The sequence below is a fragment of the Hakea prostrata genome, chromosome 7, assembly GCF_041222555.1.
Source record: "Hakea prostrata isolate BN-2017 chromosome 7, UWA_Hpros_2, whole genome shotgun sequence".
Taxonomy (NCBI): Eukaryota; Viridiplantae; Streptophyta; class Magnoliopsida; order Proteales; family Proteaceae; genus Hakea; species Hakea prostrata.
Window position 1 is genome coordinate 70,042,320 of NC_142606.1, and position 13,182 is coordinate 70,055,501.

Consider the following 13,182-nt stretch of genomic DNA (forward strand, 5'->3'; position numbering starts at 1 on the left):
GTTCTAATCGAACCATAAAATTAGTGTTTTACCAAGACAGTCCATGTATCTCACGGAAAGACTAGAGAGAATGGGGATTCACTCTAGGAAAGAAAAAATAGTATTTCAAAATCAAGAGTTGGCATTGGGAAGGGTCTAACAAGAAAAAGAAAACAAGGTCTATGAATGGATACCAATTTTTTAATGTTAGCCTAAATTTGACTCTTAAAATCAACCCATAGTAGATTCTCAAAGTAAAAGAGGGAAAAGGGATTCACCCAAAAATTATGGGGATAGAAGGAAAGGTTGTAACAATGGCGTGAAACATTTCTCACAATCACAGAAGTAGATAGAAAACAAAGAGAGAGTAACTCATGGTCTCATGCCAGATCAAAAACATGGAACATAACCATATGACTTCAAGGGAGAACATAGAGTGAATGGGGATTCACTCTAAGACTATGAGGATTAGAGAATAGGCTATTACAGAAGTGTAATACCATCCTCACAATCAAAACAATTAGAAGAGATAGTACAGAGAGTAGATCTAGAGAGAAACAAATCGATTAGAAACCTTGAAGAAGAAGATTCGACGGAGGATCTCTAACGGATGCTTGGGGATTTTCCTTGGCTTCAAAGAGGAGGTTCTAAGCTTCTTCCCACATTCTCCAGATGCTTAGGAACATAATGGGGCTGATTACCACGAAATTCCAATAAATAGAGCATAAAAAACCCTAAAAACCAGAGTTTTACAAAACTGCGTCTGACCCTGTCACTATGGGTCGATTGGCCTAGTCGACCCTAGCTGACAACAAACCCAGATCAGGGGAATTGAAGCTCCAAACCTCAAGATTTTCAATGGGGCTTCTCCCAACTCAACAAGCAACTTACCTAGCATTGAGAGACCTTCCAAAACATGTCCAACTAGGCCTTAAGTCCATCAACCAAGCTCTTCAACATCAAGATGCAGTTCATCAGATAAGGTTTCCAAGTAGGGAACTCCATCATCAATATCCATGGGTTTTGGGTCAAACACCATGTCTTCTATTGAGATGGCCCACAAAGTCTTCTTCCTTCACTTCTGGTCTTCAGATCTACACTAAGGGAGAGATCTGACTTCCTTGGACCTTCCAAAGATATCAACACTTTTCTCAAGGTCCAACTTCAAGGTCAAACATCAAACAAGTTTTTTTTCATCCAAAACAAACAGGGTGTCTAGGTTTGGGTTAGGTAGGATTTCACATAGGTAGTAACCATGCTTGGCATGCCTTGACCAAATCTTCTTAAGGATTCTAAGGATGCATTTGGCAACATTCTTAGGGGGCATTTCTACATTCTTTAATTTTGTTGTGTGAGAACAAAAAATGAATGATAAATGCTTGTTGAACGGTTTATTCTTTTGTCGTTTAAGAACAAACTGAAATGGTATCAGCCTAGTACTTATGAATGAGGTACAAAATCGACATGTATATGATACCAATTATTAAAGCCATGTTACTTGTTAGAAAGTTAACATGCTTGGTACGCCTTGACCAAAAAAAGAAAAAAGATAGGTAGCAACCATGCTTGCCATGCCTTGACCAAATCTTCTTAAGGATTCTATGGATGCATTTGGTAACATTCTCAAGGGCATTTCTACATTCTTTTGTTATGTGAGAACAAAAAAATAATGATAGATGCTTGTTGAACGGTTTATTCTTTTATCCTTTAAGAACAAACTGAAATTATATCAGCGCAGTATTGATATAAATGAGGTACAAAATCGACGTGTATATGATACCAATGATTAAAGCCATGCTACTTGTTAGAATGTTACCATGCTTGGACCCAAAAAAAAAAAAAAAGAAGAAGAAGAAGAAGAAGAAGAAGAAGATAGGTAGTAACCATGCTTAACATGCCTTGACCAAGAAAAAAAAAAGGTCATTTTTATCTGGACCCCCTAAGGTTTGGTCCATGTCCTTTTTAGTCCAAAAAAATAAACACTTTGCATCTGCCAATTTGTGATTTTTATGACCAAAATACCCTCACATCTATTCTCCTGAATCGGAATCGTTGCGGAAGGTTGTGCTGCAGCAGAGCGAAGGGATCTTCCTTCCTTCGAGTGGGAAGAGGAAGCACAGGGGAAGGCGGAGAAAAAGTAGAATTGTCGAGATCTTGGTCGAAGACACGATGCAATGAAGCTCCAATCCCTTTCAGAGAATGAATGTAAGCAACATGAGCATCAACGAAAGCGAAACGTAGCCGGATTGCCTCTTCAAGGAAATGGCACCGATAGCGGCAGAGAGCAACGGCCGGGAAGTCGTCCGCCTTTGAGCTGGTGCAGCCCATTTCCTGGCCAGGGAAGTAGCGGAGATATTAAAATCAACAAACCAGTTAGAATTTTAAAAATAATTTAAGAAAAAGGTGGGTTACGAAGAGAGAGAAGATGAATCTGTAATCACACTCCTCTCTCACTCTCTTCTTTCTCTAAACTAGCCATTCGAAAGAAGAAGAAAAAAAATCTACAAGATTAAAGAGGGGTAGACTGAAAGCATGGAGAAGCAAGTTGAAAGGCGGTAAGTGATTTGAGTGACAAGAGATACTCTAAAAAGTTAGGGTTTTGAGAGAAGAAACAGAGAGGGAGACAAGAAGACACAGAAGAGGGGGGAAGGACAAAGAGAGAGGAATCTTGCCAACGCGGATTTTGTCGTCGGTTTGTAGAGTTGTAGCAGAGAGAGAAGGTCACCGAGCACTGTTGTTTTAACATTTCTTCTATTCCAGAGGAAAAGTTAGATGGATAGCTATTTTTACAAATTGGCCATTACCGTTGCCATTGCATTTGCCATTGCGAGAGAGAGAGAGAGAGAGAGAGAGAGAGAGAGAGAGAGAGAGAGAGAGAGAGAGAGAGAGAGAGAGAGAGAGAGAGAGAGAGAGAGAGAGAGAGAGAGAGAGAGAGAGAGAGAGAGAGAGAGAACACTCACACCTTTCGGTTTTGTACTTAGCACGTTGTCGCTACTTCAAACGGAGCCATTGAGAACACTAACATAGCATCCTTATGGGGCGTTGTAGAGCTTCCATTACGGCAGCTAAGAACAGAGGTTGTCGCCGAGTTGAAGAGGAAAAACACACTTTTGATTTTCACCGTTGGATTTAATTGGGAAGAAAATATGCAAATCTTACGGTAGAATAGATGTGAGGGTACTTTGGTCATAAAAATCACAAATTGTCCTTAATTGATCTTATTGAATACCTCAGGGGAGGTAGATGCAAAGTGTCCATTTTTTTGGACTAAAAATGACATGGACCAAACCTTAAGGGGTCCAGATGAATATTACCTAAAAAAATAATAATAAGATAGGTAGTAACGATGCTTGGTATGGCATGACCCAAAAAACCAAAAAAAAAAAAGGTAGTAACCATGCTTAACATGCCTTGACCCAAAAAAAAAAAAAAAAAAAAATTAGGTAATAACCATGCTTGGCATGTAGGTAGTAACCATGCTTGGCATGCCTTGACCAAATCTTTCTCAAGGATTCTAAAGATGCATTTGGTAACATTCTCAGGGACCATTTCTACATTCTATTATTATGTGAGAACAAAAAAATTAGTGATAAATGCTTGTTGAACAATTTATTCTTTTGTCCTTTAAGAACAAATTGAAATGATATTTGCTCAGTATTAATATGAATGAGGTATAAAATTGACGTGTATATGATATCAATGATTAAAGTCATGCTACTTGTTGGAAAGTTACCATGAAAATTCCTCTAGGTCAACTTCACTATTGAGAGTTGAGTTATCTTAGAATATTGCGAGGAAGTTTCATTTCGCTCTTATTAGTCTTTTTATCTTTATTTTATTTTTCCGGAGAGTTATTCCGTAGACAGCGAGCCTATATTAATTATATAAAAAAGCGCCTTGAGGATGTAGTCGTGTAGCGTGCAAGCTGGCCCCGATGAACCTCATTCCGAAAAAAAATATATTGAATCAGATTGTAGACAAATGTTAGAACCATTAAAAAATACTAAATGGAATCAATATTTGTGGGCGTAACCACCGCGAATATACCATTACTGATACCTAAAAACAAATTTCTTTCTTTTTTAATATCTGAACAAGTCTTCGCATGTTTTATTTTAATTAGGAAAAATCATGCTCAGTATGCTGTTATAAAAATACTATAGGGAATCCACACTTGGGTCGAGTCGAATCTTCTTGGGAAATTGCAAGGAAGGTTCATACATGTCAATTACTACTGATATCAAATTGAATTCGAGCAAATGGAGAGTACATGTATAGATTTTTATTGAGAGTCGAGTCATCTTTTTGAGCTGTTTCAATTCATTTCATTTCATTTCTCCTGAATGCTTTCCGCCAGACGCCAATTAAAGTGATCGAACAAGTGATCAAATCAACTTTCTGCCCTTAAATTTCATTAGCATCTTGAAATTAGGGAGAAATATGTTAACTCCGGCGAAGAGAAAGAGGGATGGATCATCATCATCTGCCACACAAGAGTACAATTCCTGGGGTTCCTCTTCTTTTGAATATGAGGTGTTTTTGAGCTTCAGAGGTGAAACACGGACCAACTTCACCGACCATCTCTACCACGCTCTCAACAACATCGGAGTCCACACCTTCAGAGACGACGAAGAACTCCGAATTGGAGAAGAGATCGGTCCGGCACTTCTCTCTGCGATCCGTCAGTCCCAGATCGCCATTATCATCTTCTCGAAAGATTATGCTGCTAGTAAATGGTGCCTTCTTGAAGCTGCCGAGATTGCCGAGCAGTGCAGGAAAAGGCAGCTGGAAGGCCAAAGACAGATGATAGTGTTACCAGTTTTCTATCATGTAGATCCATCGGAGGTCCGAAACCAGACTGGTAGCTATTACACTGCTTTCCAACGCCACGAGAAAACTCTGGACGAAGAGACTCTAGAGGGATGGAGGAAGGCTCTGAATGATATTGGTAAATTGAAAGGCTGGGATCTGAAGACTACTGCTGATGGGTAAGTAGTCTGAACAACTACATGTATTACCTTAAATTAATACCCTTTCCATTGTTCACTAAAACTCGAAAATTACCGAAATTCAACATGCCAAATGTCCAATTATGTCCTAATGATGTAGGGACTTTCATGCCAAATGTGCAATTATGTCCTAATGATGCAGGCTTAAACACAAGAGAATTTAAATGGAATAATTTTTAGGAAATAATTTTAATTTACCACATATTTGCATCATATTAGGATAGGCATCAAATTTACCAAAATTGAGTAAAAATACTCAAAAAAATTGGTGGTGAAAATTTCTATATCTCGGCGATATTTCGCCAGTTAGCGAACCGGACGCAACTTCGTTCCTTGCTTGTGACCCATAAGCATTACTTGTGATTATTTATGGATCACTGAAAATGGAGTTGCAAATAATATTAACTATTATTATATTATGAAACAAAATTACAATGTTGAGTATTAGTTATGATTGTATGCAAATTGAATGGTTAAGGACTTTTGAGGAAATAGAAATTCCGTTTTTTCACTTGAATTCATGCTTTTATAATAGTAGTATGATATGATATAAGTACCATGTATTTGATGTGACCTCTATACCATTAGATTTGATTCATATCCAATTTTCTAAGGCCATTCTCACTTAAACAGATTGTTCAATAACCTAGGAAGCAAATTGTACTAGTTCTTTGCAACTTTTCTACGATTGACTCTTCAATGAGAATCCGGGAGATATACATCATCATTCAACTCATGTATGTTCTTTCTTGTTTGAATTATGCAGGCACGAGGGGAAGTTAGTAAGATTAATTGTCGAGGAAGTTTGGAGTAAATTACACAAGAACCCCTTGACTATTTCAGATGATGTGGTCGGAATGGATTCTCATGTAGAAAAAATAAAGGAGTTGCTGAGTAGTGAATCTAAACAGAATAAGCATATTGTGGGCATCTATGGCTTAGGTGGTATTGGCAAGACAACGATTGCCAGATGTGTGTACAATAAAGTCTATCGGGATTTTGAAAGATGTTGCTTTTTGGAAGATGTTCGAGAAACTATCAAAACAAGAGGAATTACTCATTTGCAAAGTCAACTTCTCTCCAATATCTTGAACCAGAAGAGCAAAAGCATTAGTAGTGTCCATGAAGGAACTTCTCTTATTAAGCAAAGATCATCCACTAAAAAAGTTTTTATTGTTCTTGATGATGTGGATAGAGATACTAATTTAAATGCAATAATTGGAGAGGGTGATTGGTTTGGTGTTGGGACCAAGATTATCATTACAACGAGGGATAAGCATATTTTGGATAATCTTGGAGTAGACAAGATATACAAACCCAATGAAATGGATCCAGATCAATCACTTATACTTTTCAGTAAGCATGCCTTTAAGATGGACCATCCTCCAGAAAAATTTTTGAAACTCTCAAGAGATGTGATAAGGACTAGTGGAGGACTTCCTTTGGCGCTGAAGGTTATAGGTTCATATTTATGTTGTTTAGGAGAAATAGAATGGACAGATGCTGTGAAAAAGTTGGCTAACACTCCCCACAAAGAAGTGCAAGAGAAATTGAGAATAAGTTATGATGGATTAGATCATGAGGAGAAAGAGATGTTTTTGGATATTGCTTGCTTTTTTATTGGAAGGAAAAAAGACATTGCATGTCATATATGGGACAGCTTTGAGTTTCCAACACATTTAGGAATTAAAAATCTTTGCTTAAAGTCACTCATTGGGATTAATGAAAGAAATGAGTTCAACATGCATGATCAGCTAAGAGACCTAGGGAGAGAAATTGTCCGCGGGGAAAACTATAAGGTGCTTGGAGAACGTAGTAGGATATGGTCATTTAAGGACGTAAAGGAAATACTAAGTACTCAACAGGTTTGTTCTATAAATGAATTAGTTATCTATGTTTTTCAATCATTGGTTTTATATATTTTGAACTTAAGAAAACAGTCATTAAGGTGTATGGTTTGAAATCAAGTGGTAAACATCGGTGGATCCCTGTTAGGAAGGATCCAACACCCACAGCTCAGCTCCAAATGTTTAATTTTTCATAACCCCATTTAATATTTTTTGATGACTTGAGTGAGGTCATTATTCCGTTATAATATGATGGACCTACCCATCCATACACTAAATCCTTAAGAGACTTGGGCATTAATGCTCGTAAATCTGGCAGCTTTGTACTTGATATATAAATCTTGCATAATTAAGCTAGTTGCTTACTTTGTAGGGAACAAGCAAAGTTGAAGGACTCTGTCACTTTGGAACCTTAGATATCAGCCAGTCCGAAGGCATAATCATTGAAGGATTTGGAGCAATGACTGGACTAAGGATTCTTGAGGTCGATAATGCCAGAGTTACTAGAAACTTGGAGCACTCGTTTCCAAATCTGAGATACCTTAGTTGGCACGGCTGCCCCATGCAATTTGTTCCAATCAATCCAAGGAGATTGTGTGTTCTTGATTTGTCATACAGTACGATCACAGACAATTGGATGGGTTGGAAATATATCAAGGTAAGTCTCTAAGAATAAGATATTAAGCTAGTCTTAAAAGAAAAAATTGTAACTATGGTAATTGCTTGCCATTTATCATATGTAAGTTTGTAACTATAGAATACTTATCTTTTAATTAATATCTACTAATCAAGTTGTTCCTGATTCCATTATGCAGGAGGCAGTAACTCTTAAAGTTCTGAAGTTAAACTGTTGTGATGAACTATCCCGAACTCCAAATTTGTTGGCAAATAAACAGTTGGAGGAATTGCATCTTTTTTGCTGTAGTAATTTGGTCGAAGTTGATGAATCTATTGGTCATCTTAAGAGTTTAGTCACATTGGACATGAGCTTCTGTATCAGGTTATGGTATATCCCAAACAGCATTTGTGAGTTGACTTCTCTCAGAATACTTAGACTTTCACACACAAGAATCCGTCATTTTCCGAAAAGATGGGCCCCCTACCAGTTGGAAGCCTTAAAAGAAGCTATATTTTGATTTTTCTGAAACATGGCTACCATACATGCCAAACCACCAAATTTTGAGTATTGGTTGGAATTATTCCCCATTAAGTCCTGATGAAAAGACAGACATAATACCACTTCCGGATCTCCCTCCAAGTTTGACATATTTGCATGCTTGGGGATGCAGAATGAAATCACTCCCACCAAGTTTGCCAACTCTGACGAATTTAGAGAAATTGTTTGTCAATGAGTGTCCCAATCTGGTGGAGATATCCACTGCCATCAATGCTCTTACAAGGCTCAAATTTCTCCACTTACATTGCAATTACAACCTGAGAAAAATACGAGGATTCTCGGGCATGAAAAATTTAGAAGCAATACGAATTGAATGCTGCCCCAACCTGGTGAAACTTGAAAGCCTTGAAGGATTGGATTCCCTGAAGTGTTTCTCGTTGAAGGATTGTTCCTTATTGCCAAAATTGCCTACATTTCAGGGCTTGACAAACTGGAAAGATTAGTTCTGGAGAGAAATAGGGACTTTTCAGTGACTCTGGGGCTAGAGAATTTGGACTCCCTCAATGAACTGTCTATACAAAAGTGCCCATCACTAGATTATTCGTCATTAGAAGTACTACCGGCTGTCTCTTCTTTGTCTTTCAGGAACCTACGAATTCTATATCTCGATTGTGAGCGGCTAATTTATATCGTGGGTGGTGGCAGATTAGAATCATTGGAAGAATTGTATGTGATCGGCTGCGACTCAATGGAAATATTTCCAGATGTCTCTTACTTAACGAAGCTAAAGAAGCTAGAAGCCAGGGATTGTAATAAACTAACTCAATTTCAGGGGATTGATAGGTTGGAAAATCTAGTTGAGTTATGTATTCGGGAATGCGTTTCTATTGAAATATTGCCATGGCTATCAGCTGAAAACTGCAAGAAGTTAGTTGAGATTCAGAGGCTCGATGTGTTGGAAAATCTAGAGAGATTGCAAATCGATGGATGCATTTCTATCAAAACATTACCACATTTGTCAAATTTAAAGAAGCTGAAGACCCTATCAACTAAAGGCTGCGAGAAGTTAGTTGAGATTCAGGGGCTTGGTAGGTTGGAAAATCTAAAGTATTTAGATGTTGATGGATGCATTTCTATCGAAACATTACCACATCTGTCAAATTTAAAGAAGCTGGAGACCCTATTAGCTAAAGACTGCAAGAAGTTAGTTGAGATTCAAGGGCTCAATGGGTTGGAAAATCTGAAGTATTTGTATGTCAATGGATGCATTTCTATCGAAACATTACCACATCTGTCAAATTTAAAGAAGCTGGAGACCCTATTAGCTAAAGACTGCAAGAAGTTAGTTGAGATTCAGGGGCTTGGTAGATTGGAAAATCTAAAGTATTTGGATGTTGATGGATGCATTTCTATCAAAACATTACCACATCTGTCAAATTTAAAGAAGCTGGAGACCCTATCAGCTAGAGATTGCAAGAAGTTAGTTGAGATTCAGGGGCTTGGTAGGTTGGAAAATCTAAAGTATTTGGATGTTGATGGATGCATTTCTATCAAAACATTACCACATCTGTCAAATTTAAAGAAGCTGGAGACCTTATCAGCTAGAGAATGCAAGAAGTTAGTTGAGATTCAGGGGCTCGATGGGTTGCAAAACTTGGAGTATTTGTATGTCCATGGATGCATTTCTATCGAAACATTACCATGTCTGTCCAACTTGAAGAAGCTAGAGACCCTATTAGCTACAGACTGCAAGAAGTTAGTTGAGATTCAGGGGCTTGATGGGTTGGAAAATCTGAAGTGTTTGGGTGTCGATGGATGCATTTCTATCGAAACATTACCACATCTGTCCAACTTGATGAAGCTGGAGACCTTATCAACTAGAGACTGCAAGAAGTTAGTTGAGATTCAGGGGCTTGATGGGTTGGAAAATCTGAAGAATTTGTATGTCTGTGGATGCATTTCTATCGAAACATTACCATGTCTGTCCAACTTGAAGAAGCTAGAGACCCTATCAGCTAGAGACTGCAAGAAGTTAGTTGAGATTCAGGGACTCGATGGGTTGGAAAATCTGAAGTATTTGTATGTCAGTGGATGCATTTCTATCGAAACATTACCATGTCTGTCAAATTTAAAGAAGCTGGAGACCCTATCAGCTACAGACTGCAAGAAGTTAGTTGAGATTCAGGGGCTTGATGGGTTGGAAAATCTGAAGAATTTGTATGTCTGTGGATGCATTTCTATCGAAACATTACCATGTCTGTCCAACTTGAAGAAGCTAGAGACCCTATCAGCTAGAGACGCAAGAAGTTAGTTGAGATTCGGGGACTCGATGGGTTGGAAAATCTGAAGTATTTGTATGTCGGTGGATGCATTTCTATCGAAACATTACCATGTCTGTCAAATTTAAAGAAAGTGGAGACCCTATCAGCTACAGATCGCAAGAAGTTAGTTGAGATTCGGGGCTTGATGGGTTGGAAAATCTGAAGAATTTGTATGTCTGTGGATGCATTTCTATCGAAACATTACCATGTCTGTCCAACTTGAAGAAGCTAGAGACCCTATCAGCTAGAGACTGCAAGAAGTTAGTTGAGATTCAGGGGCTTGATGGGTTGGAAAATCTGAAGTATTTGAGTGTCGATGGATGCATTTCTATCGAAACATTACCACATCTGTCCAACTTGATGAAGCTGCAGACCTTATCAGCTAGAGACTGCAAGAAGTTAGTTGAGATTCAGGGGCTTGATGGGTTGGAAAATCTGAAGAATTTGTATGTCTGTGGATTCATTTCTATCGAAACATTACCATGTTTGTCCAACTTGAAGAAGCTAGAGACCCTATCAGCTAGAGACTGCAAGAAGTTAGTTGAGATTCAGGGACTCGATGGGTTGGAAAATCTGAAGTATTTGTATGTCAATGGATGCATTTCTATCGACACATTACCATGTCTGTCAAATTTAAAGAAGCTGGAGACCCTATCAGCTACAGACTGCAAGAAGTTAGTTGAGATTCAGGGGCTCAATGGGTTGGGAAATCTAGTGAGATTGAATATCAATGGATGCATTTCTATTGAAACATTACCATGTCTGTCCAACTTGAAGAAGCTAGAGACCCTATCAGCTAGAGACGCAAGAAGTTAGTTGAGATTCAGGGACTCGATGGGTTGGAAAATCTGAAGTATTTGTATGTCAGTGGATGCATTTCTATCGAAACATTACCATGTCTGCCAAATTTAAAGAAGCTGGAGACCCTATCAGCTATAGACTGCAAGAAGTTAGTTGAGATTCAGGGGCTTGATGGGTTGGAAAATCTGAAGAATTTGTATGTCTGTGGATGCATTTCTATCGAAACATTACCATGTCTGTCCAACTTGAAGAAGCTAGAGACCCTATCGGTTAGAGACGCAAGAAGTTAGTTGAGATTCGGGGGACTCGATGGGTTGGAAAATCTGAAGTATTTGTATGTCAGTGGATGCATTTCTATCGAAACATTACCATGTCTGTCAAATTTAAAGAAGCTGGAGACCCTATCAGCTATAGACTGCAAGAAGTTAGTTGAGATTCAGGGGCTTGATGGGTTGGAAAATCTGAAGAATTTGTATGTCTGTGGATGCATTTCTATCGAAACATTACCATGTCTGTCCAACTTGAAGAAGCTAGAGACCCTATCAGCTAGAGACTGCAAGAAGTTAGTTGAGATTCAGGGACTCGATGGGTTGGAAAATCTGGAAGTATTTGTATGTCAATGGATGCATTTCTATCGACACATTACCATGTCTCATCAAATTTAAAGAAGCTGGAGACCCTATCAGCTACAGACTGCAAGAAGTTAGTTGAGATTCAGGGGCTCAATCGGTTGGGAAATCTAGTGAGATTGAATATCAATGGATGCATTTCTATTGAAACATTACCATGTCTGTCCAACTTGAAGAAGCTAGAGACCCTATCAGCTAGAGACTGCAAGAAGTTAGTTGAGATTCAGGGACTCGATGGGTTGGAAAATCTGAAGTATTTGTATGTCAGTGGATGCATTTCTATCGAAACATTACCATGTCTGTCCAAATTTAAAGAAGCTGGAGACCCTATCAGCTACTGAGATCGCAAGAAATTAGTTGAGATTCGGGGGCTTGATGGGTTGGAAAATCTGAAGAATTTGTATGTCCGTGGATGCATTTCTATCGAAACATTACCATGTCTCTGTCCAACTTGAAGAAGCTAGAGACCCTATCAGTTAGAGACTGCAAGAAGTTAGTTGAGATTCAGGGACTCGATGGGTTGGAAAATCTGAAGTATTTGTATGTCAGTGGATGCATTTCTATCGAAACATTACCATGTCTGTCAAATTTAAAGAAGCTGGAGACCCTATCAGCTACAGACTGCAAGAAGTTAGTTGAGATTCAGGGGCTTGATGGGTTGGAAAATCTGAAGAATTTGTATGTCTGTGGATGCATTTCTATCGAAACATTACCATGTCTGTCCAACTTGAAGAAGCTAGAGACCCTATCAGCTAGAGACTGCAAGAAGTTAGTTGAGATTCAGGGACTCGATGGGTTGGAAAATCTGAAGTATTTGTATGTCAATGGATGCATTTCTATCGACACATTACCATGTCTGTCAAATTTAAAGAAGCTGGAGACCCTATAAGCTACAGACTGCAAGAAGTTAGTAAAAGGCTGAAGGCTGAAGCAGCTATCAGCTAAAGGCTGCAAGAAGTTATCTGAGATTCAAGGTCTTGAAAATTCCGAATGCATTTTATGGAGAGGATCGAAATATAACCCAATGACAGGTAGTAAAAAGAACCATTGCAGTTGCAGGTACCCCTCTCTCTTGCACTCTCTCAATATTTTGTCATTTTTTTTATAATTGGGTAAAATCTGCTCTCATTTCTAAAATTTGCTTGATAATGATTATCAGAAAATCATCTCAACAAGAAAGGGGTGTTTTTAGAAGAATTCCCCGACCTCTCTATTTTTTTCTTCACAATATCAAAACTACTCTGGTTATAGAATATGTCACTAGTAAATCCAAGACAACAAATACATAGAATTCAAATTTCCAGCACTGCACACAACATTGCTTGAATTTTCTTTTTCTCAGCTCAGAACAAAATATATAGGCCTGAAGCAGCCAAGCTACACACATTGATTCAACTCCAATTCGGACTTGGGATGAGTGAATGATGTTCTAGCCAAAGATACTGATTGACGTTACAAGGCCACCACATTAATTAACCC

General features: G+C 38.4%; 1 pseudogene across 1 annotated transcript; it reads left to right on the forward strand.

Moving 5' to 3' along the window:
• The first annotated feature begins 4,308 nt into the window (after nucleotides 1–4,308).
• LOC149011904 (TMV resistance protein N-like) lies at nucleotides 4,309–13,158 on the forward strand (annotated as a pseudogene). The gene is made up of 8 exons (XR_016174567.1): nucleotides 4,309–4,967; nucleotides 5,755–6,853; nucleotides 7,209–7,493; nucleotides 7,651–8,294; nucleotides 8,381–8,813; nucleotides 8,925–10,169; nucleotides 11,822–12,020; nucleotides 12,164–13,158. The product of XR_016174567.1 is annotated as a TMV resistance protein N-like (transcript).
• Nucleotides 13,159–13,182: the final 24 nt, after the last annotated feature.